At 43.5% G+C, this 26418-nt stretch overlaps 1 protein-coding gene and 1 pseudogene across 5 annotated transcripts in view; both read left to right on the top strand.

Annotated features, from left to right (window-relative positions):
• Nucleotides 1-26418, top strand: part of NRG2 (neuregulin 2) — a 168931-nt gene that overhangs the window by 90967 nt on the left and 51546 nt on the right. The gene's annotated exons all lie outside the window — the stretch shown is intronic.
• On the top strand, nucleotides 1049-1169 carry LOC111732570 (annotated as a pseudogene).

The following is a 26418-nucleotide window of genomic DNA, read 5'->3' as shown; positions in this document are numbered from 1 at the left end:
ACATATATATATATAATTTATAGATAGATGTACTCTTGGAAACTTAATCATTGACAGTTCTGTGACTTTTTGTTAGGAATAAGAGTTGAATATGTTAACTTCTTCAACAATACAGCATTTCGATGGCTTAATAGTAGTAAAGTTTTATATATTGTGATTTTTTTTGAGCTCAGAGCTGAGATAGAAATTTTTCTGAATGAGAAAACTACCCTCTAGCACTATCATCAAATGTAAATGTCTTTGGAATTTAGCTTTTGCTGCAGACTTGCTATATTTATTAATGAATCAAACCTAAAATTACAAGACAAAGCAATGCTTACTTATGAAACTTATATTGAGGTAAAATAATCTCAACTACAACTAATGTTGTTTGAATCACAAGTAATGTCAAGCTGCTTTCTATACTTCCCATGCTGTCAGAAGTTGAAATAAGCAGAATCTCCATTTCCACAGAAATATGAAGAGAAGTATTCTGAGCTCAAACGATGGTTTTATCTGTGTTTTTTCCAACATTGATGCAAGTGCAAAGGAAATTTCCATATTTCAAAATTTATTTAACTGTGTGGTTGAGGAGCTTCCACCTAGCCGTCAGCTGGAAGTGATTAATCTCCAATGTAATGACAGGCTAAAAGGCAAATATCAAGAGAAGAATCTAGTAGAATTCTATAAATACCTTTCAAGTGTGAATATGCTCAATTAAAATCATATGTTCATGGATCGATATCAATATTTGGCAGTATTTATCTGTGTGAAAAGATATTTTCCAAGATGAAATAAATAAAATCTCACCACAGATCAGCACTAAGAGGTGAACAAACGTTTGCAATCAATTTTGATGACAGGAAATTCAGTGAAATGTTATTCCCCCCCCAAAAAAGGAACTCCCATTATTCCCATTAGTAGACCTATATTACCAAATATTATACTCAATTATTATATTTTATATTTCATCAATAAAAATTGTAGAAATTAATTTTTTCCTTTATAGAAGTACCTACAGCATAGCTTTGATTTTGACTCTTGGCTCACGAAGTCTAAAATATTTACTGTCTGTAGAGCCATGCCACCCTAAATGTGCCAGATTTCGTCTGATCTCGGAAGCTAAGCAGGGTCGGGCCTGGTTAGTACTTGGATGGGAGACCACCTAGGAATACCAAGTGCTGTAGGCAGGAAAAAAATAATAATAATACATAAAATAAAATACTTACTGTCTGGCCCTTTATAGAAAAATCTTGCTGACCTCCAGCTTACAAGATGAAAACATAGCTCTCACCTATTTTCCCAACCTCATATTTGTCCTTTAATGTTCTAGCTCTACGGAACTACTCTGCAGTTACCTAATGTCCCCTTTTTTCCCTTGGGATCTTTGCACATGCTCTCTTCCTAGAATGCTCTTTCTCTTCTTCCCCACTTTCACAGCTTAGATATAACTTTTCCAAGGAAATATTTACCGACACTCATCACCGATGTAAGATAGATGTTCTTCTATCTTCCACGGCATCTTGTTCCTCTTTACATCAGTGATCTTTAAACAGATGTACATGGCAGGAAGTCCAAAATGCATGATAGAAAATAAAGTCCCCTGCCTATTTCAGACTCCAGACACTGAATCCTTCTTTCTAGAGGTTACCACTATTATATTTTCGCTATTACATTCTCTAGAAGAGACAGTCTCTGCCTCTATGGGACATACGTATATGTTTTCTTTTTCCCCCACAAATGATAGCATACTATATACATAGTTCTGCACCTAGTTTTTCTTTCCACTTACTATAAACTTTGGAGTGTATTCCATATATATCAGATAGAGCTGCCTCACCTTTTTTTTTTTTTCATTGAGATAGAATTTACTTACATAAGTTTCATTAATTTTAAGGATATAATTCTGTGAGTTTTGTTGAATGTATACAGCCATGTCACACACTACAACTATCATGTTATATAGAACATTTCCATTACCCGAAAACATTCCCTCTTGCTCCAAGCCATCATTGACTTGCTTTTTGTCACTGCAGATTAAATTTGTTATTCTAGAATTTAATTTAAATGGAATCACAAAGTATGTATTCTTTTGTGTCTGGTGTCTTTTGCTAAGCATAATGTTTCTGAGATTTATCCTTGTTGCGTGTATCATGTTTCTTCTTTATTGCTAAGTAGTATTCCATTGTGTGGATATACCACTAGGTGTTTATCCATTTGCCTGTTGATGGACATTTTGACTGTTTCTAGTTTGAGGCAATTAAAACTGTTGTGAACACTTGCGATTACAAGTCTTTGTGTGGACATGTCTTTATTTTTCTTGGATAAATGCCTAGGAGGGGCATGGAAGGATGGTGTTTGGAGTGTATATTTAATTTTTTAAGAAATCACCAAACTGTATCATTTTACTCTTCCCAGCAGCAGTCCATGACCGCTTCAGTTGTTCCACATCCTCCTCAACATTTTCTATGATCATTCTTTCTAACTTTGAACAACTTATTGGGTTTATAGTAGTATCTTAATGTAGTTTTAATTTGCATTTCCCTGATGACCAATGATATTAAATATCTTTCCATATGCTTATTTGCCATTGGTATATCTTTTTTGGTAAATTGTCTGTTCAACTCTTTCACTCATTTTTTGATTGAGTAGTTTGTCTTTATATTACTTTAAGAGTTCTTTATGTATTCTAGACATAATTCCTTTATCAAATATGTTTTGCACATTTTTTTCAATCTATGGTTTGCCTTTTCATTTTCATAGCACTATTTAGAAGAGCAAAAGTTTTTATATTGAAGTCCAATTAATTTTTTTTATATTTCATATTTTTGAGTCCTGTTTAAGAAATCTTTGCCAAACCCAAGGTGACTAAGAAATTTTTTATATGTTTATTTCTTAGAAGTTTTTTTAGTTTTAGCTCTTACATTTAGGTCTATGGCCCATTTTTAGTTAATTTTTGTCTATGATGTGAGGCAAGGGTCAAGTTTTTTTGTGTTTTTTGTTTGTTTGTTTGTTCGTTTGTTTGTTTTGGTATATGGTTATCCAATTGTAACACCATTTGTTGGAAAGCTTATTCTTTTCCCCCCAAGAATTCCTGGAATTGCCTTAGGACATTTATTAAAAATCAGTTGATCATACATGTGTAGTTCTGGATGCTCTATTGTGTTGTGTTGATCTACATGTCTATTTTTGTGCCACTATCACATTATCTTGATTATAATAGCTTTATAATAAGTTTATAAAAATGAGTCTATAATAAATCAAGTGGGGAAAGGTTTCCAGCTTTTTTCTTCCTTTTCAAAATTGCTTCAGCTATTTTGGTTCCGTTGTATTTCCACATATATTTTAGAATCAGCTTGTCAATTTCTACTAAAAAGCCTGCTGAGATTTTGATTAGGATTTCATTGCATCAGTAGATCAATTTAGAAAGAATTTACTTCTTAACAATATTGAGTCTTCCGATCCATGAACACAACATATCTCTCCTTTTATTTAGATCTTACTTTTTCTCAAGCGTTTCATAATTTTCAGTGTGTAGTTTTATACATCTTTTATCAAATTTCCCCCTAAGTTTTTCATCTTTTTTACACTAATGATATTGTTTAAATTTCATTCATGTTATAGGATATTCTCATTACCCCAACAAGTTCCTTTGTGCCCTGGGTAATCACTGCTAGAATATAGAAACATGTTTGATTTTTGTATAATGGTAATAAATCCTATAATCTTGCTAAACTCACTTATTAGTTCTGGTAGCTTTTTTGTAGATTCCTTAGGATTTTCTACATAGACAACGCTGTTATCTATGAATAAAGAGAGTTTTACTTTGCTTTTCCAATCTGTATACCCTTTTTCCTCTTGCCTTTTTACACTGGGTAGGACCTCCAGTTCAATGCTGAATAGAAGTGATAAGAAAGACATCCTTGCCTTATTCTAGATTTTATTACCAATCTTAAAGAAAAAGAATTTAATCTTTCACCATTAGGTCTACCATAATTTGAATGCTTAAACTCCTTCAAGATTGAGATTATGTTTTTCCTCTAGTCTATCAGCAAATTGAGTTCCTTCTGTGTGACACGTCTTATCCTGGGCACTTTACACTATCATTTTATCTCAAATTTACAACAGCTTGTAAGGTAGTTACCATTTTCCTTGTTTTACATATGAGAAAAGACTCGGCAAGGTTAGATGGTGAATCCACAATTACCAGCTAGTGAGAATGAATGACTAGGTTAACATTCAAACTGGGGTTCATCTGACTCAAAGCCCACGTGTCCTTGGGTTTTAATTCAGTTGGACTTGTAACTTCTTGCTCTTGCTGACTATCAGTCTGGCTGTCACCATGTTGAATAGACCCAGATAATTCGGTTCTTTGGTTGGTGTCCAGTGGCCCCACATTCTCCACAAACCTTTTGTCACTGCAGATAGAAGCCCACAGCCTGCCTGTCTTGCTTCAGCCTGAGGTACCCTTTCCATCTACCCAAGAGCTGCCATGCCCTGAACCTCTACTTGGTATCCCACAGGGCCATTGTTACCCCTGGTGAGTTTTCTTCAGCCATTTTTGTCAAGCGGAGCCCTGAGCAGGGCCAGCAGTAGACAGTAAGGATATAGAAGCCAGTGAGGCATGCACTTTATCATCAGAAGCAGAAGTGTATTCTGTAGAGATGGAAAGCAGACCTCCCACCAGGAGAATAAACACAAACTAAAGAAAACCTGTCTCAAGTTTGAAATGAACTCTGCTCCCTTTCTGTTTCTGAGACCAAGAGGGGTTTGATTCTCTTTGTTGAATCATTTTCCAAATATACTCTACACATGGCTAAAACATACAGCATCTCTTTGCAGGGATTCTTTAGGAAACGTCTTGCTTTCAGTGTCTCATAGACGTGATTGCCTCTTTGCTGCTTAGTCCTTTGGTCTACTCCAACATCAGCAAATTGGAAGGGAAAACCTTCTTTTCAATTCACTTACCCTGCTTCCTCAGGGAAAGCACAATACAGCAAATCTGTAGAAAGAGGCCAGTTATGCTTTAAGCTGGTTCTTTGCTTTAGGTCTGAGAGGGAATAAATCCAGTCCTGACTCAGAGTGGGAGAAATTTAGAGAAGGGACAGGGTGCTATGGGAAAATGTTCTAATCCTAGTTTGTCCTACGAACAACCACGTAAACATGTTTGTACAGAAGCCCTCTCTGAAGCTGGAGGGGATGTCTTGAGTTAAGAATTAGGTTAGAATGGCTCACCCTAAGTGCCATCATGTATTCCAACAAATGAGCAGTGAATATCCCAGGTAGTGATTTTCTTCCTTTGTCCCTAAGGTAGAGTCAGAATTGACCGGAATATGGAAATAACTCCTCTCACTGACAAAGTGACCCAGCAGCTGATGGGAGGGTTGGTGTGTAAGGGACTTGTGAGGTGCCAGCCTGAGTGTTGGAGGGGTCCTTGAGAAGTTATGGTATCCAGTCTTTTGACAAAGGGGAGAAGCAATCCTTTGCTTAAAAACATTTAGAGAAAAACACAAATAGCTTCCTAGGGCACCATTTCCTTGATACTCAAGTGGAAGTGTGGCTTCTCTGTTTGGCAGACATTTCTGTACAACTGTGACCACTCATCACACCATCCTTCTGAAGAACTCATAGCCCACACCCAATCTCATTTATTCTCTTGCCTTCCCCAGGAAGCAGGAATTATATCTTCATTCATCTGACAAAGCATAATGAACACTCACTGTGTTAAGTGCTAGGAATACAATGAGAAAGGAGAAAAGATCCCTGTAAGTTAAAGATTATGGTCTAGTCAGGGCAATGAGGTCACAGGAATCATTGTAGCAGAAGGCATGATGTGCTTAATGAAGGCATTGGAGGGAGGCAATATCTGATCTGTTCTTTAGGGATGGGTAGGTGTAAGAATAACAGAGGTGGCATAAAGAGCCTTGGGGCCAGAATAAGCAATACGGGAAAGAAGGAGGGTGTGTTAGGCCAGAACAATGAGAAAAGACACACTATGAATACCTTAAGTGGCAGGCCACAGGATTTGGACACTACTTGAGAGTTGATAGAAAACTTTAAAAGGCTTTTAAGCAGAGAAGGGGCAACATAAAAGCTTTTTTGGAGAGATTAATCCAGCAGCTTTGTGCAGGACTTTTTGGGGGTGGTAGACCAGAGAGCCAGGATGAAAGGGGGAAGCTGGGAGTGGTGGTAGTGATAAGAAAGAGTAGCCAGGAAGGGGCAGATGTGTTAGAGGAGCACAGTGCAGGCGGAAGTAGCCAGACACAACCAGTGACTGGATGCGATGCCAAGCTGTCAGTCAAAAACAACTCGATTTTTCAGCTCCGGTGGCCAAGAAAATGCTGAGACAAGTAATAGAAGTCAGAGAGTCAGGAACCAGAAGGAGCAGGCTCTAGGAGATGATGTTCGGTGCCATTTGTAGTGTCTGAGCTTCATCTCCTGGGGTCAGGTATCCAGCTAGAGTTAAGACCACAGGGTTGACCAACAGAAAAGCTCAGAATTGAAGATTTGAGTTATCCTAGGAGAAGCAGTAGTTATTACTGTGGGGGTTGTGGAAGTCTTTGAACGGGGAGTGTGAAATAAGTGGCCAAGGTCCAGCCCAGTACCTGGCCCTGAGCAGGGCTTATATGCTCTGGAAGGGAGGAATAAGTGATAGATGAATAAGCCAAGGCCAGAGTCCTGAGAAGCACTTATATGTACAGAGTGAAAGAAAAAGGAATAGCCCGACAGCGGAGGAGAGAAAGAAATAGCCTCTAGAAAGCTAGGCGATCCAGGAGAGTGCCCTGGGAGAGCACCCTGGGAGAACAGGACATGGGAGGGGAAACTTTCAGGGAGCAGGTGACCCATGGTGTTCATTGCTGCAGGAAAGTGGAGATCCTGGGAAGACTGTCAGGATGGCTGGCTTTGTTGCCATAAAATGGGCAATTCCCATAGCTCAGTGATGGGACTCAGGACCCAGTCACTCATGCTCATCTTGTTGTCTTTCCTGCTTTGTCATAATAGCTGCACCAGTCATGTGAGCATTGGCTATGGGGGGCTGACTGATGGCGAGGGAGCTCTTTGGCCAGTAGTGGAGGATTGCAAGGCATACCATGGGGTAATAGCGTGACAACCGAGATGGTTCCATTTTCTAAGACAGAGAAGCTTTTTCTAGGACAGGGGACAAAGCAGGGACATGCCTTGAATCTCTGTAAAGTCTGCACCTTGGCCTCCAGCAGAGAGGGTAGGCAAAGCTGTGAGCTAGTAGCCATCCTCTCTGAGGCCAGTGAAGTAATTCTGGGGATGGTTTTCTTTGGACATGGGATGAGAAGAAAGTGGGGCCAGATATTATTCAAAACTTGTCCTGTACCCTTTGCCAGATTTCTTTTTTGTAATTTTCATTTTCCTGTCTGGTGTGTTCTTTGAAGAGCAATCCCACAGCCTCTACTCAGGGAACTGGAGGGCTTCAGGTACAGGAAGGAGATTAAAGGTAGGGTGAGGGGAGGAAGGGGGAGAGTAGCTGTCTGGGACTCACTGCAGTGGAGGTTCCAAATAAGATGGGGCAATAGGGCAGGGGTGAGGCATCTGGGCCCAGAATGAGCCAAGAATAACCACAGTGGGGAGGAGGGAAAGAGACTGCTACTCCCACTCGCATGCTCTCTCAGTATGGTCTCCCGGAGAGGCAGCTGTGACCCTTGCCAGGTACCACATCCTTTTATTAGGTTCTTCTTGGCCTCTTAGAACAGGACCGTGTGAGGATCTTGACTCTGCGTAAGACACTAAAGTTAGACTGTAGTAGAGACATCACAACAAGAAAGTGCTGGTCGTGGGTGGCTGGCACATGGCCCTGAGCTCCACCCTCTCAGGAGCCAGGCAGCTTTTCTTCCTTCCATGGTCACAGAGAGTGCTGTGTCCAACTCCTGGTGGAAGGTCTGGATGGAACATGCTTGGAAGTTAAGTTCAGATGATATGCCTCATAGATGGGGCCCATTGTATCCACTTTGGGATGGAAGGAGAGTTATAAGTGATAAGATCAGATTTCCCAAAAGAGAGGGAGTGGGGGTTCCATTCCTAGAGGGGTTTACTGAGCATTCATTTATCACCTTTAGGCTAGAGGCAAGCTTGCCTGAGCCTGGAGGCTGGAGGCTGACCACTTCTAGCCTATGAAGTAAGGAAGCAGAACAGCACAGACTGTTTTCCTGCCCAGAGGTATTGCTGTGCAGGGACCCTGCTCATTCCTGCTCGGCAGTGCACCTCTGAACAGACCATGCGTCCAGAGGCCAGGCTTCTGAGGCTGTAAGCACGGCAGCATCACTCACTGCAGCCAGCCGGGGGTCTGGGAAGCAGGAAGAATCAGGAAGGGGTGGCTACTTTGGAGGGCTGTCCAGAGTCAGGCTTGTACGAGCATATGTGGCCAAGCATGGCCATGCCCGTGCTGTGTGCACCGTTCTCTGCGGAGGACCCGTGCTTTAGTGCTTCCTCCCCAGCTGCCTCTGTAATGTCATCCTTCCTGACTGACACCCGTGCCAGCCTCAGAAAGTGCAGAGGCAGCTGTTAAATGCAGGGAGCCAAGATGCCCACACCCATGCGTACTGACCCTAGCAGAGCAGCCAGAGCATGTGTAATGTGGCACATTATCTCTTGGGGACCTGAAGAAGTAACTGTGTTGTGGGGCTAAAAGTTCTCCTATTCTATTTCTGTGTTTGAGGAAGACCCCATGCTCTCCCCACACCCTGCTGCCATGTTAAGGGTAATGGGATGACTCAGAGGCTGCAATGGCCACCTTTGCTGTGCCTGCTGGGTGCATGTGGCAGGGGTGCATATGAAGTGGAAAGAAACAAGGTAAAGGTTCCCTGGGGAGCCAGAATGGGCCCTGCCACATGACAGGAGCAGCCTCCCTGCATCCATGGATGGCTGCTTAGAAGACCCTGCAGAGCGGGTGGAGAGGTAGAGCCTGCCAGGCTGTACTGGCCAGGTAGTTGTGGGAAGATGGACCAGAATCGTGCCCTGCCATCTTCGCCGAAGCTCTCTGTCCCTGCAGAGGTCCTCTAACAGACCTCAGAAGCCTTGCTGTAGGCAGTTCTTCCCTGGCTTGGTTTTGCTGAAAGGCTTGTGCTTTTCCCCTCAATCAGTTGGTCCGTGTGCCTGACTCCAGGAGAGTAGATTAGCTACAGAATAGGAGCCCTAGAGAAGCTACTAGCCTAGATGGTAGTAGAAATCAAAATAAATATTCACCAGGGAACAGCAGAAGCCTTTCCCAGCCACTTGACTGCAAGAAAGTTTCCCTTCCTATGACCGTCAAGTTAGGTACGTTCAGTGGGAACCAGCCTTTGGAATCTGGGGTGGTTAGTGTTTCGGGGAGCATTGTCTCAGTTTCCCACTGGTACAGAAACTCTTGAGGGCAGAGGTGGGCTCCCCCCACCACACTTACAAGAGCAGAAGACTGCATACAAGAAAGTGCTGAGTCGTGTGGTGCAGGTGGTCACCCAGTAGATTCTTCAGTGCGGCATTATTTGAACCCAGGACTCACTCCGTAGGAATTTTTCTACCTTGACACTGGTTTGTAGTCAAGATTTAGCTCTTGACCAAGAAAACATGAAAGAAGATAACCAGACGGTGAAAGTAATTGATGAACTGACAGGCCGCACGTCCCTACTTCATCTCAATACGTTGGTTAGTCTTACATCTTCCTGACCTCGGGCTAGCCTCTCTTTCCTGCCTCCCACTGCCTTCCCTGTGGTCTGCCCCTGGTCTTAACATAGACTACTGTCCCAAGAGTTGTGCAGGCCCTAGGGCAGCAGTCACTGCCTCTTCTCAAGATCCCCACACCAGTGTCATTTTCACTCTTGTACCTTGAGCCTGCCCAAAAAAGGTGTTAGCAGCTTAGTGTCCTTGCCTTCCTTGAAGAGATAGACTCCAAGTGAGCAATGGTCTTTGTCCCAAAAGCAACAGCAAAGAGACATCAGTGAGGCCCTGGAAGGGAGGTGGCTGATGGAACCTGTGCCAAGCCCCGTCGGCCCAAGGAAGCCTTACAGAAATATTCTTTCTGGAGGAAAGAACAGATTAGCTGAGCCTCCCCAAAGAAGACAAGTAAAAAGAACACAGAAGTATTTCCTTTAAAAGGGAGCAAGAGCAGATGGAAAGAAGGTTTATATTAATGAAATCTCCGGATATTAAGGATGAAATGAATGCCAGGGAAGGTTATTATCATTTCATTAGAACACAAAGGAAGAAACAAACACGTTATTATGTGAAACCAAGAAGTTATGAACAAGAGAATCCAGCAGGGAAGTTATTAGCTGGGTTAATTAAAACAGAACAAGCCGATTGAGTAATTTTGTCTGTAGGACACAACAAGGAAGGCATAATTCATTGCCCTTGAGAAAAATATTCAGGCTTTTCCTTTTTCCCGTTTACCAGAAATTCTGCACTTTTGATATTGCTTCTCAAACCAAAAAGATTTATTCTTGTCAGAACCAAATTAATTAAGCACCAAGATATTTTATTAAAGAGAGTTCAGTTCTGATCAGAAGAGATGGAAATCCACCAGAGATGCTGGAGCCCAGACAGCCAGGGCCCTTCCCCTACCCAGGGTCATGGGCCTCTCGAGGATTCCCTTCAGTGCCTGCCTACAGGGTAATGGGAGGTGGCAATGGAAGGCGGGACGAGACCTCACTCACCCATCCCAGTGATCCTGGGCAGGGCAGGACCGGGCCCAGTTTGCTCATTGTCTTCTCTTCTCCGAGTCCTCTTGACATTCTGAAGTGGAGAGTCCTCAGCACAGGACATGGTCCCAGACTTTCCAGCTAGCCCTGTTGGCAGCCAGCACTATGGGAAAAAGACCAACAGGACTGCTGTTGTAGCACCAAGCCACCTGGTTATAGGGGCCTAGGATCCACTTGTTTGGGTAGAGCACATATATCTGAGTTACTTAGAAGTCCCAGGCATGGCAGACCCCAGCTGGCCAAACGGACCCCTTCATCCTTTGGGATTTTTCTGGTCTCTTGCTTGTCATGCCTGATGAATTATGGCTGGACCTCTGAGTTTGGCCGAGCCCTTGGAGGTTGATCTCCAAGGCCCTTTTCTCAAGTGAAGGTATCAGAGAGCCAGAGCTCCCAAGTTCTTTGGCACAGGCACAGGACATGAACACTGAAAGGGGCCTTGCTGAGGGGATAGTCCATCTAAACTCTCTGTTAGAGCGGAAGAAACTTGGCCACAATGAGGGGTGGAGGGAAGAGTCTGAGACCTATCTGAAGCCACAGAGCTTATTAGTGGCTGAGCAGGACAGGAACCAAGGTTTCTTAGCAAGTCCTGGTAGCTCATTTCTACCTTGTGTTCATCATGCTGTGCACTTCTAATTCAGGGCTGTCTACCATAGACATGCCTAGGAGACCTATGGAGAACACAAGATACATTTTAATGAGAGATCATATAGCACAAACACAGTTTCATAATTTTCATTTGATTTTTTTTTTTTTTAGTTAATAAACTTTATTGTTAGATAAGTTTTAGGTTCACAACAAAACTGAGCAGAAAATACAGAGATTCTCCATACCCCCTACCTACATACGCATAGCCTCCCCACTGTCAATATGCCTCTCCACAATTAAGCATTTGTTATAGTTGATGAACCTACACTGACACACCATTATCACTCAAAGTCCAAAGTTTATGTCAGGGTTCATTCACTCTTGGTGTTGTACATTCTATCAGTTTTGACAAATGTGTAATGACATGTATCTGCCATTATGGTATCACACAAAATAGTTTCACTGCCTGAAAAATCCTCTGTGCTCTGCCTATTCATCCCACCCCCTGGCAACCACTGATCTTTTTACTGTCTTCATGGATTTGCCTTTTCCAGAATGTTATATAGTTGGGATCATAGAGTGTGTAGCCTATTTAGATGGATTTCTTTCCCTTAGTAATATACATTTAAGATTCCTTCATGCCTTTTTGTGGCTTGTTAGCTCATTTCTTTTTAACACTAAATAATATTTCATTGTCTGGATGCACCACAGTTTATTTACCCATTCAGTTACTGAAGGACGTCTTGGTTACTTCCAAGCGTTGGCAATTATGAATAAAGCTGCTATAAACATCCTGTGCAAGTTCTTGCATGGACATAAGTTTTTAGTTTATTTGGTCTTTGTAACTACCAACAAGTATAATACCATATAATAAGACTACGTTTAGTTTTGTAAGAAACCACCAAACTATCTTCCAAAGTGACTGTACCGTTTTACATTCTCACCATCGATGATTAGAGTTCCTGTTGCTCCACATCTTTGCCAGCATTTGGTATTGTCAGCGTTCTGGATTTCGGCCATTCTAATAGATGTGTAATGGTATCTCATTGTTTCATTTTGCAATTCCCTAATGACATATGATGTCGAACAATTTTCATGTGCTACTTGATATCTGTATCTAGTCTTTGGTGAGGTATCTCTTCAGGTCTTTTGCCCATTTTAAAATCAGATCGTTCCTTTTCTTATTTTTGGGTTTTAAGAGTTCTTTATGTATGTTGGATAACAATACTTTATCAGATGTGTCTTTTGCAAATATTTTCTCCCAATCTGTGGCTTGTATTCTCATTTCTTGACATTGTCTTTCACAGAGCAGAAGTTTTTAGGAGTTTTTTGTTTAGGTTTTTTGTTTTTGTTAAGGCATAATTGACATATAACATTGTGTAAGTTTAAGTTGTTCAAGGTTTTGATTTGATATATTTATACATTGCAATATGATTTCCACAATAATGTTAGTTAACACTTATATCACATTACATGATTACCATTTCTTTTTTTGTGATTAGAAAATTTAGAAGTTTTTTATTTTAATGAAGTACAGTTCCTAGATTGGGCCTTTGGTGGTGCATCTAGAAAGTCATTACCAAACACAGGGTCATCTAGATTTTCTCTGGTGTTACCTTCTAGTAGTTTTATAGCTTTGCATTTTACATTTAGATCTATCATCCATTTTGAGATAATTGTGAAGGGTCTAAGGTCTATGCCAATATTGATTTTTTTTTTTTATTTTGCATGTGGATATTCAGTTGTTCCAATACGATTTGTTGAAAAAACTGTCTTTGCTCCATCATATTGCCTTTGTTCCTTTGTCAAAGATCAGTTGATTATATTTATGTGGGTTCTGTTCCACTGATTTTTTTTTTTGTCTATTCATTCTCAATACTACACTTTCTTTTTTTCAATAAATTTATTTATTTAAATTAGTTTCAATACATTGGTTAGACATCTATATTGTTCACAAAACGATTCCCCCAATTGCTCCCTCCCTCCCTTGGCCCTCCAGTTAGCCATCATATTAATGCTAACTGCATTCCCTGTGCCATACTCCCCATCCTTGTGCCCAATTATCAACTACTAATTTGTACTTCTTTAATACTTCACCCCCTTCTCCCAGAGCCCCAACACCCTCCCCTCTGTCTTTCGCCAAATTGTCTCAATATCACACTTTCTTGATTACTATAGCTTTGTAGAAAGTCTTGACCAAAATCAATCCACTGACTCTGTTCTTCTCTTTCAATGTTAACTATTAAGGGACTTTTGTCTCTCCATATACACTTTACAATCAGTTTGTCAATATCCACAAAATAACTTGCTGAGATTTCGATTGAGATTGCACTGAATGTATAGATCAAGTTAGGAAGAAATGACATCTTTCTATTCACAAACATGAAATATCTCTCCATTTACTTAGCTCTTCTTTGCTATCTTTCATCAGAGTTTTGTAGTTTTTCTCGTGTAGATTTTTTATATATTTTGCTGGATTTATACCTAAGTATTTCATTTTGAGGGGCGCTGATGTAAACGATAATGTGTTTTTAATTTCAAATTTCACTTTTTTCAGGGCTAATACATAAGAAAGTGACTGACTTTTGTATATTAACCTTGTATTCTGCAACATTCCTATAACTACTTTGTCATTTGCTTTTAAAGCAGAAAACTTCTCAAAAGATGGTAGCTAAACTTTTTTGGTTTCACATCCTGCCTCTCCCCTTTGGGCTTTCCTTTGTGCTGTTTTCTCTGCCTGGAACAATCTCCTTTTCCTCCCCTCAATCTCTACTCCAGATACCACCCTTCTTCACGCCTGATTAATGTCTTCACGGTCTCAGAGAAGCCATGTTTTACACTGAGAAGGCTTCGTTGACCCCTTGAGTCTGAATTAGCTGATCACCCCCTACTTCCCTCCTCTGCAAAATGGAATCCCTGCCCTCAAGAGACGTGTGGTGTATTTGGGAGACCAGTCACAAAGATGATGATAATAATAATAAACAAACATTTAGCTCTGATTTAAGGAATGTACCTAGATTAACTCATTTAATCCTCACAAATGTGAAGATTAATGAGAATTGCTGACCAATACCCTCAGGAATGCTCCCCGGCCTATAAAATAGAATCCAGATACCTTAGGTTGGCATGTAAGCCTTCACATCAGGATCTACATCTACTTTTCCAAGCTAAACTGGATTCCTCACTATGCCTTGTTACAATCTACACATTCCTGCCTCTGAACTCTTGCATATGCTATTTTCTCTGGAATGTTCCCCACCCTCTTTGGTTTGGGTGAATTTTACCCATCCATCAATGTCCACCAGTTGTTGTCTCATTTTTCCATGACCACTTTATCCTCCACAGTTCTATAGCACTTGTTTCCTAGACCACTTATTTTGATTATGAACCTAAGCAATTTTACAGGAAGAACACTATGGAATACCAAACAGGTAAATCCTTGCTGTTCAAAGTCTTCTGATTTTGGTTGAGAACCCCGCACAGCTGTCTCTGGTGTGGTCTCTGCCTTGTTCAATTGCTGTATTTTGTTTACAAGCTTAGTACTTCAACGTAGCCAACATATTTGTCATTGAAGTGGTTACCTAGTATTCCATGGTGTATTCCATTGCTTCTCTTTTAGACCCCTGTATTCTAATTCAATTTTGCATGCAAGCATATGCAAGAAACCACATCGCTTGTCTGTTAGTATGACAATTGCGGGCTCCTCAAGACTGGGATTATTTTCAACATCATCATATCTACCACTGTGCTTAGCTTGGGTATACCAGATGCTCAGAGAATCCTGCTCAATTGAATTAAACTATCACAAAGCCAGTCTTTTAGCCATGTAATTCTCTCCCCACCTCTACCCTGATACAAACTAAACCGTAAGGGCTAAGATGTGGAACAAGAGAGTATCCTGTACCCTTCTCCAAATGCTTGATCACTCTAACATTGCATCTCTCATCTTCTCACCTCCTATGGCCCCTCCTCTATCCAGAGAATCACTTAGCTACAGGAATTCAGAGAACAGTCAAAATCGTTTCCTCAAACAGCTAATACATAGAGGCTACACATAAGGACCAGGTCCCTGGCAAGTGCTTCTTGCCCTTAGTAACACAGGACCATATGGGGCCTAGGTGGTCATGGAGAGAATAGGATTAGTGACATCATACCTGCCATTTCCCTGACTCTGAATATAAAGTCAAAACTCACAGAATTGCCTGCTTAATCTATATTCAGACTGGTTATATATAGATTAACCTGGCCTGGCTCCTCTGCTCTTGGGAGGGTAAACATTTCAGAAGCACACGCTCCCTTCCACAGGCAGGCGTAGCTAGCTTCAAGCAAAACTTTTATGTGAAAAAATTCTCTTTGAGAGAAAGGGAAACAGATATTAGAAGTGATTATTTGCTTTACAAAAACAGTTCAAGAAGAGTTTCCTACAAGAAATGCAATCCCATCAAGCAATGAAGTGTGATCCAATGGCCAACTCTTCAGATCACTGATATGTGATATTCTTTCTCAGCTCCCTTTGCTCACATATTCCCTGCTTTTTGGAAGTTTTCACGCTCCTAGCTATTTATTTAGTGTTTTCTACTAGTCAACCCACCCTATTCTCAGAAAATTCTTCTACCTCCTTTCCTATCCATTCTTTTGATCCTTCCTGGTCAAGTCCACTGGTGATTTTTTCCTGACCTCTAAATACGGGCCTCTTCCCATGAGTCTCTGCTTCGGCCCTTCTTTTTTTCTCTCTGCACTTTCTTTCCGGAGGGCTTGCCTGCCCTGATGACTTTAATGATGCACTTTAACAGTGACTCTCTCCAAACCCTATCTTCAGCCTAGATCTCTTGAGTTGTCTCTAGCACTGCATTTTCAGATATCTGCTAAGCATGGTATGCTGGCAGCCCAAATCCAACTTGTCTAAACAGCTCAAGCAACTCTTTCCCCTATTTTCCCAATTTCTATCAGTTTTCTAGTCACTAATGTTCAGAATTGTAGGGCTTGTCCAGGTGGCTTACTAACCACATCTCGGACCCTCATTTTCCTCATCTGTTATATGGAGGTGATAATGCTCTCTCTACCTTGCTAAGATGACTGAATGAAGCCAAGTGTGTGGAAACGCGTTTTAAGCTGTAAAAGGGTACACAAAGAAAAAGTGTAATCATGGTATTATCATCTTTGAACTTTCATAGGTCACTACAGCCACTCTGTCACCTCGTGTTACCATTTTGTAAATCCCTGTATCTTTCATCCATCCTTTTATCTCAATTCTTGTTATGACCACTATTGTCTCACCTAGTTCTATATCCTCTCATTTAGTGGTTCTCAGACTGTGGTCCACATAAGAATCACTCAGAGGAACTGATGAAAATGCAATTGTGGTCTCTTTAACAATGGTACTAGGACAACTGAATATCCACATGCAAAAGGAGACCTCACACCACATACAAAAATTAACTCAACATAGGTCAAAAACTAAAATGTGAGAACTAAAAATGCAAAACTCTTAGAAGAAAAAATGGGTTTAAGTCTTTCTGACCTTGGATTAGGTAATGGTTTCTATGGTATGACACCAAAAAGTATAAGCAACCGAAGGAAAAATAGATATTGAATTCAACAAAATTAAAAATTTGTGTGCTTCAAAGAACGTCAAAAAAGTGAAAGACAACCACCCTTAGACTGGGAGAAAATTCTCGCAAGCCATATATCTGATAAGGTGTTTGCATCTATAATATATAAAGAACTCTTACAATTCAATTGTAAAAAGACAAATTACCTAATTAAAAATGAGCAAAGAACCTTAATAGACATTTCTCCAAAGAAGATATGCAGATAGCAAATATGCACAAGAAAAGATTCTCAACATTATTTGCCACAGGGAAATGCAAACCAAACCCACAATGAAATAATGTAATATTACAAAAAACATTGAATTGTATAAATGGATGAACTGTGTAGTATGTGAATTATATCTCAATAAAGCTACTTTTTAAAAAACACAATGAGAAACCAATTCACACCTACTAGGATAGCTAACATCAAAAAATGCAAATTACAAGTGTTGACAAGGATGTGGAGAAATTAGAAGCCTCATAAATGCTGATGGGAATGTAAAATGATACAGCCACTTTGGAAAAGAGTCTGGCAGTTTCTCAAAAGGTTAAATAGAATTACCAGATGACCCAGCAGTCTCACTCCCAGGTAGATATATACTCAGGATAAATTAAAACATATATCCACACAAATGTTCACAGAAACATTATTCATAATAGCCATAAATTGAAAGAACCCAAATGTTCATCAAGTGATGAATATATAAATATGTGGTATAGCCATATAATGGAATATTATTCATCTGTAAAAAAAAAAAAAATGAAGTACTGATACATTCTATAACATGGATGAACCTTGAAAACAGTACGCTAAATGAAGGAAGCCAGCCATAAAAGACCACATGTTGTATAATTCCAAATCTATAGAGACAGAAAGGAAAACAGTGATTGCCTAGAGCTGCAGGAGAAAGGAAAAAGGGGGAGCTAAGAGTACAGGGTTTCTTTTGGGGTGATGAAAATGTTCTAAAATTGATTATAATGATAGTTGCATAACTGAATATACCAAAAACAGTGAATTGCACACTTTAAATGGGTCACTTTTATGGTATGTGAACTACATCTCAATTACCTTTAAAAAATACAGTTATAAGGGGGAAAAAATGGTGGAGACAGGTTCCAGAAAGCTTTAAATGCCAAGCTGAGCAGTGGGGGCTGGATTCTCTAGGACATTTTCCCAAAGTATGTTTCATATACCGTCTGTATCAGACCAGTTACAAAGACCAAGTCTGGCCCCAACCCAGAGACTAATTCAGAATATATTGGATGGGATTAGTACTCATTTGTAGCAAGCACCCCAGTAAGGCCGTAGCAGGTGGCTACTGCCTGCCCATTGTGGAAAATGTAGTGCTGATGAATCTTGCTGCCTCCAGGCTCTATTCTGTCCTGCACCACATTGCTGCCAGATGAGCCTCCAAGAGGAGAACTTGAGTTGGGTCACTTCCTTGCTCAGAAACTTTCTATGTCCTCTCATTTCCTTGACATGAGCTCCAAGAACTCTTAAGACAACTGATTCCCACCCTCTTTTCCCAGGCTTATCGCTGAGGACTCCCTACATGAGACTTTTATGCAGGTCAAACTGGAATGTTCATTATTCTCTGAACCCACTTGGTCGGTTCTTCCTCGTGTGCCTCTTTAGGGCTGCTCCACATCCCCCGGAAAGCATTACCTATATTCTCATTTCATCTTTTGCAAAAGAAATGTTACCATGATCCTTTCATTTTAACGAGATGATCATCTAGAATTTACCACAGTCTTTCATAAACTTTTAAGCTATGTAATTCTGCTGCTTGTAAATCGGATAACAATACTCAGAGTTGTTATGAGACAATACGTGTAGATCAGGCAGCACAGCCTGGCACCTGGTGGGAGCACAGGAACTGAGCAGGTAGCATGTGACAGGGCCTTCGGTGTATAGGATATGTGTGCGGAGGTGATAGTGCTGGCAAAATTCGGGTGGCACTCTCTCCTGAGAAGTTCAATGTCCTCCCTTGGGACCTGTACAGACGCCACTGTAATGTGCCCAGGACCTGGGAGGCCTGGCCAACACCAAGCTTGTCAATCCTCAGTAGCTCAGCGGGCACCCGCCGGCACCTCCAAGTAGCTGGAAACTGCTGAGCTGAATCCTCATTTCAACCAGTGACCCCGAGTGGAAAAGCTCCCTGCCCCATTGTCTATCTTGTCTCTGCCTCCACAGCAGGAGAGAAGACTGGAGAATGGATTATAGCCTATTTGGTAATGAGCTCTGAAAAATAAAGCAATGATTGTCAGATAATTATTTTACAATGCAACAAGAGCCCCCTTGCAACCATTTCAGTAATTATATTAAGCCATTATATTTGTAAGAACCTAAGAGAAAGCAAACCATTAATTAACATTTTGTCTTTCCTCCCACTGCCCCTACCCCCTTGAATTATTGGAGCTGTACCCTGGGGCCATAGCACCAGGATGCAACCATGAGGATGGAAAACATTAAGAGATACAAGGGTCAAGGTTCACTGGAAGGAAAGAATGAAGAGCAATGGAAAGTATCAGAATTTTTGTGATTCCAGTGTAACCGGCCCCAGGGCCCACCATGGCCTAGGACTTACCTGAGGTGGGGCCCCAGTATCTCTGTGTCCACTCCTTTGGACCTGGAGTGGAGCCTCCAGTAGCTGTGAGGCAAGCTGAGCCCAACATGGGCATGTTCCCAGGGGCCTCAGAGCCTGTGGGTGGGGCGGGCACCTGGGCAAACAGAACTAAGAAACGGGCAGGAATGAATCAAGGACAGCTTAAATATGCAGAAATGCAGCTCATACCTCTGGGCAAAAATAATCCCAGAGTTATGTAATGGATGGGAGGGATATGCTAGGAGGGATGAGGCTTCGAGGTGTGTACTAGTATGAGTGGAAGAAAGAGGGAGAAAGAGGATTCTGGGGGATTTGGCAGAAGAGCTTATGAAGCCGATATGCATGTGTATATGTACATATTGGGGGGGAGGGTTGTCATTCCTCTTTGTGGAGCCCTGAAAAATGTGTAGAGGAAAGTAGTTCTAGGTGAGGCTGAGTTCCACGTCTAAGGTGGCCTTAAGGCTACTCCAAATGTGTGGGCTCCCTGGTCCTGAGGTGGTAGGGACAGGGAAATGGCCAGAGGCACAGGTATGGGGTTTGAGGCACCATAGTTTCCCTATGTCGGTGCACCTTCCTCTGACCTTCATACTCCTATCTCCACCTCACAGCTCCCACCTCCACCCTTTTCTGCTCATTGGAATCTTCCCCTTCCTTTTATAGGAAGCCCACTTTGACTGACCACCCCATGTCACACTAACTCTCTCCTGAAGAACATCCAGGATATTTACTCTGATCCTCTCAGGAAATTATCCCTAAGGTGCTGTGAAAATGCTGTCCCTCCTTTAGATAGAGCCTTTGCATCCTGCAGTGCCCGGCACCATGCCTATCACAGAGCAGGTGCTAACTGAGCAACATCTGACACTAAGGAGCAGGCCAAGGCCAGCCAGAGGAGAAGATGCCAAGGCTCTGGTGGGAACCCCTCAGGCAGCTGAGCTGCTGAAGCCACTGGCTGCTAGGTGAACCCCAGGGACTAGGGGTCGGTTAGTGGTATTGGAGGTATAGGCTGATTTAGGAGGGAAGATAGTATAAAATTACATAAAGGAAGCACTTGGCTGGACATCAGTCAGAACCTAGAACAATGTGGGTAATTAGACAAAGGCTTGTGGTAGGCACTCACTGACCACAGTTCTCAGAACCTACTGCTTCAGAGTGGGCGGGAAAGGGAGTCAGATTCACCAGAAGCCTGGGCCTGACTGGGACAGGGCATAGGAAACAGATTTAAGGGTGAATATGGGTCCAAGAGGGCCATCGAGGTCACCATCATTGTCATGATGGGGGCAGGGGGACGGTTGCCTTGATGCTGTGGCCTATAGCGCTAGGAAGACTGCAAGGAATTCTGGGGCAAAGTGGTCAGGTGCAGGTGCACATAGCTCCCGAGGCCGTGTGTGTGCACGCTGGTTCCCATGGGCACCCCATATACATCCACAGGCTGGCTTACAAGAATAGCGGTTTTCAGGAACTGGTGGTGAACTTTCCAAAGGTGGGAGAGAGGCTGCTCGAGGGTCAGTTGCAGGAGCAACAGTTGATGGCAAAAGATGAAGTTCTCAGAGTTAGGGACATATTTAGAGACTCAGAGCTCTTCTTTGAAGTTTTATTGCTAAAGTGGCCCTTGGAGAGCACTTCAGTTTCCTTTGGTCCACAGGTGGACATTAAGGCCCAAAGAGAAAATGTACCCCAGTTACCACCAGAGAAAAACTGGCTGAGCTGAAAGGAGAAAGGTTTCTTGACCCTATCTTGATATCTTATCCACTTGGAATGTGTATACCCTGCTTCTGGGTGAATCATGGTATTCATAGCTCCAGGGTGCTCCAAAGCTAAAAGCCTAAAATTCTGGTGGTCCTTACTTTGAAGTTAGTTATGGAACTTTCATAAGCTATGAAAGGGGACTCTGAGGACAAGGAAAGGGGTGGTTTGGGATAGTGAAGAGGAAAAGAACAGAGCTAGAGTTGAGTCTTCGGAGTCCTTGAGGCCTGCCACAGCCACTGTGAAATTAGCATCTGTGAGTCTGTCCCTTAAGTCCCAAGAGGGCTGTCTAGCATAAGAACCAGCACCCAGACCAGGCCAGGGAAGCTGGGCTGTGGTCCCAGGAACAGCCAAGGCTAGGGTGGCAGGGCTGGGTTGGGTAGGGCTAGGCTGGGCAGGGCTTAGAGAGAGAAGAGAATTTTTTGCCTCCAGGCTCATAAATGCCTATATTGGGCAAGGCCTCTTGTTTCTTTGGGTGGTGACCCAGAAGTCTCAAAATTTGCCAGCCTGCTTTGAATTGTCTCCTTTTGCTTAGAAAGGGACTGCAACCTTCTAGCGGAGCCCTCTTGGTCCTCAAGGTGATGGGAATGGGCCCTGGCCCTTTTAGTCTGACCTCCCAGAGGGGATAGAGAGATATAAGCAAATTCCACGTAGTGGCCTGGCCCCTCATTGCCCTGCCACACTAGAGCAGGATCTGCTGGGCAAGGGACAACTGTTTATGGGAGACAGGGTTCCCTTAGGTTGCTGATCCAAGCAGTCACTGTGTCCCCAGGGTGGTGTAGACAGTAGCTAAACCCTTGTGCATGGTCCCCACAGCCCCCAGGCCAACAAACAAGTCATTATGTCATTACATAAATAAATTATGTACTTACACAGGACTCAGTGTGTAAGTGCCAGTTAGCATTATTGGTGTGTAATTACGCAGTTAGCTTGAAGAGGGAGGCAGGCAGAAGAGCTGAATCACCCCCACCCCTGGGAAAGGTAGACGGGCTCCCACCTCTCAGCCCAGGTTGAATTGTGGCTCTGGGTCACATAAGATAAAGTGCTGGAGTCTCCTAGGTATCTCCATGCAGATGGGACAATTTACCCCATGCCTAGGCCCTGGAAAAGGCTGGAGCAGGCATCCATGCCCGCTTATTCACCTGACACACATGCCTCAGGCTTTCTGCCAGCCTTTGATTACCTCCTCCAGCCTAACAGAGGGGCTCACAGACAACAACTTAGGGCTTCTGCCAGGCCAAGAGACCACAGAAGGGAAGGGCTGAGGGACAACGTGGAGCTAGGAGAAGGACCTGTGGACCAATGACATCTCTTCCGCTCCGTGGGACTAAGGGCCACTCACTCGTCTCCTCCCAGCCCTCTCCCCTCTTGCAGGCAAGCTTGGAACCCTGAGATTCCTCAGATGGGTGGACCTATCAAGATCATCTGGTCCAACCTTTCATTTTCCATATGGGAGGCATGCCAGAGAGGGAAAGGGACTTGCCCAAGGGCACCCAGCAGGTCCCTGAGGACACTGGAATTAACTCCTGGCCTGCCTCCCTCCTGCCTCTGTTCTTTGTCATCTCACTCGCACTCCTGCCACCCCCTCCCTCATCACTGGGGCTGCTCTAGTTTCTCACTTTCTCTCTCCATCCTACTTCCAGTTCTGCCCAGGCCTGCCTGTTGCCTCACCTCTCCCCTCATTTGCTCTCCCATTGCTGCCTCTGCCTTCTCCTCCCGGCCCCTGGAGCCAGGGGAGGCTCCCTACCCTCTCTTTTTGCTTTCACTCTTGGTCCCTCTTAGCATGTCCTGGGGCTACTCCTGGGATGGGCTGCCCCTTCCCTTCCACTTTCTTCTCACTCCCAGAGGGATCTGAAATGAAGGAAAGAGACTAAACTGAGCAGGGAACATGACTTTTCTGGGTTTGGGACTGGGTGGGCTGAGGCAGGAGGAGTCTCCTAATGGTGGGAGTGGAGACAGAGGTGGCAGTTCCCATAGCCAGGGCCCAGCTCAGGCTCTAGGACAGCTGACCTATGTCCCATGGGAGCAAAGGGAAAGGGGATCTAGTCAAAAGGGCATGGCAGGAAGGCATGACCCAATGTCTTAGCTCTGTCCTCATTCCTGGAAGATTACAAATGAATGGAGGACTGGTTTGGAGCCTGGTAAGGCTGACCGATCTCAGTCTTTGCAGTGTCAGGGCTCAGGGAAGTTCCTGCACTGAGATGTGAGCGAGTATATATGTTGAGTAGGTAGGCACAATTCTAAGGGGGAAAGCCAGGGTTTACAGGTCTGTGTGTGGCTCCAGATGCAGTCTGACCTGGCAATCAAGTGCTTTTCCACAGTAATCTCAAGTCCCTTACTCCTTCGACCACCTGATTCTTGTGATCTTCCTGGGCCGGAAAGCAGAGGCCTATTTTGTAGCCTGGGTTCCTGGTGTGGAAAGAATCTGCTTAGATTAACTTAATCTCAGGAGCAAAACTGAGTCCAAGCCCAGGTGTCCTAACATCTAACTGATGGTCCACACCATGCAAACCCCCTTCTTTTTGTCTGCGCCGTTCTCTGCAGGCCGTCTGAGGGAGGTAGAGTCATGAGTGAACTTGTATGAGAGAGAACTGTGTCCTGGTTTACAGGGATGCTCAACCTGCAGCCGGGTTACAGCTCTGGGGAGAGGTGTTCTCTGGGCCTGATGAGCAGGGAACTGTCCCCCACGTGCTCCTCTCCTCAGGGTATGCCATGCTCTAGCCAGGATCCCACTGCATCCTAGAGTCACAGGGGTAACGGGGCTTCCCAGGCCTTGCATAATCCTCCACAATGAGTGGTGATTTCTCTGGTCCTGCAGGGAGTGGCATCTCAATCTATTTTCTCCTCTGGCAGCCTCCCTGGGTAGGGAGTGAGGGAGAGGAGCCTCGTGACTTGGAAGCACTAAAATGGGGTGGCTGAAGGTAAGGTTAGCCTCATCTTCTCCAAGGACTTCTAACTCCCCAGCAAACATGCCGTGGCTCAGGGCTGGGTCAAGGGTGCCCTTTCCTGGTGCTGGAGGTAGGCCTAAGGAGCTGCTGCAGGCTCTCCCTGGCCTGAGGTCACTGACTCTCTCCACCAGGCAGTGAATCCAAGGGGAGGGGGCTTGTCCCCAAAACCCCCTTTTCGGAGAATTTTATAGGCAATCCTCCTGGAGCCCCAAGGTCTCAAGTGGGGGAAGGGGTAGTGTAGTTTTTTTTCCCCCTTTTTACTCAAAGGCATTTTTGCACATGACTCAAACAAGTCTAAACTTTCCCAAACTTCAAAGTTTGCCCATGGCACAGCCTCAAAGTAGAGATGAAAATGTTAAAAAGGAAAAAAGAAGTTTGTTAGCCAGTTAAACATTGTGTTTTGCTTCGTAAAGGAATTGAATTAACTTGTTACGTTACTATGAGTGTCCCATTGTGAAACGGGGATAGGGGAGAGGCTTCTCTGGATGATGTGGTCTCTGGGCCATCCCCAGGTTCAGCTCTTCTCCCACATAAGACTGTGTAGGGCATTACACAATCTATGGTAAGAGGAAGGAGTTCCCACAGCAACAAGTCCAGCTTTTAGGGTCATTTTCAGGCTCCTGGCAAGAGCCCTGGTCCAGGCTGAGGGGTGCTCCAAGTGCCAGCTGTCCTTCCTCAAGCAGCCTTTGCTGCAGGAGCAGGGAGGTCAGGCCAGTAGGAGCCCTGCTGGCATGCCTCATGCTGCCATGTGGCTCCCTTCACCTGCCTGTGACCTAGGCACTGAGCATCCATCACAGGGTTGTAGGGATTGTTCAGGTCCTGGGGCCAGTAGTTGGCCTTAAAAAGGCCTTTTCTCTGCTTTCTCTCCCTTTCCACATCTGGAGCAACATCATGGAGCCATGCTTAAGAGTCTGGGATCTTGGTCCCCAACAGCATAAGTTCCTAACCCTGCGCTGCCACTTGCTAGTTGTTTGACTTGGACAAATAAAAATCATTTCACATCTCTGTGTCTCAGCTTCCTCATCCACAAAATAAGAATAATAGTAGAATTATATCATAGCATCACGAAAAATCATACATTAATAATATAATGTTAGCTACTATCTTCACTGCCTTCCCTCCCTAGTTCAGGCCCTCCTGACCTGACCCACACAATGTTCAGGTTCTGGCACACAGGAGGCTCTAAAGAAATATTTAAGGTTCACCTGCTTAAGTGATTCCCTTGCATCTACTATCTTCTCCTTTCTATCCACCCTACACACTCTAGTCAGATTAATTTTCCCAATGCACATGTCACTCCCTTCCTCAAAAAATCATCGGTGAATTCTCTTTATTTACTAAATAAAGTCCAAAAGCCTCAGCCTGGCAGCCCAAGTGTATCTCCGTGCACAGCAGTGTAGTGTGATGCTGAAGAGCAGGGCCCCAGTGAAAGGTGGCTGCGGTGTGAGCCCTCACTTTGACTTCGAATAAGTAATCGCATCGTTCCTGGTTTTGTTCCCTTTGCTGTAACACTGGGATAATGACTGAACCTACCTAGAAGGGTACTGTGGGGATGACAGAAGATAACACGTATAAGGAGCTTGGCACACACTAAGTGCCCAGTGTTTGCTATATTAATTATTAGTAGCTCCCCGAGTTTCCTAACATCACCTGGTCTGCTCATCGTCTCATGAGCGAGACAATGCTTCCCCTAGGTCTGCCGTATCTCACCCATCAGAACCCCTGGTCTGCACCCCACCTCCATCAGAATCCTTTCCATCCTTAAAGACCTTCCTCAAGCCCCACCTCCCTCAGCACTGTGTCTTGGTACCCCAGCCCATGGAGCATGCTCATGGCTCCTATGAGCCGTAGCCTTTCTGATTCGTATCATGCATTGATGCAAGCCCTGAGCAGTCTTGGGCTCTGGAAGAGCTTCACCCGGGAGAAGTTATCTTCGACTGGCTACAGGCTCCCACTTGGAACCATTTTTGTCTTGCTGCTGCCCTGGGCCTTTCTTTGCTAACAGGATAGAGTCACTCATCTACTCATCTGTCCCACAGGAAAGTACTGACCACCTCCCACATGCCAGGGGTCTCAGCCCTAGAGGGGCCTGACACTAGTGGAGTGACAGAGTGAAAACTAAAAACAATAAAAAGTGATGTTTTCTTATAGAGACACATAAAAAGTACTAAGGAAACAGGATGTAATCATTGCCCTGTCCCACCCCTCACAGACACTGCTTAAAAGCCTTTAGTCACAGACCATTGCTCTTAGGATAAAC

Source organism: Pteropus vampyrus, unplaced genomic scaffold (assembly GCF_000151845.1).
Source record: "Pteropus vampyrus isolate Shadow unplaced genomic scaffold, Pvam_2.0 Scaffold470, whole genome shotgun sequence".
NCBI lineage: Eukaryota > Metazoa > Chordata > Mammalia > Chiroptera > Pteropodidae > Pteropus > Pteropus vampyrus.
This window is presented reverse-complemented; position numbering and strand designations above follow the sequence as displayed.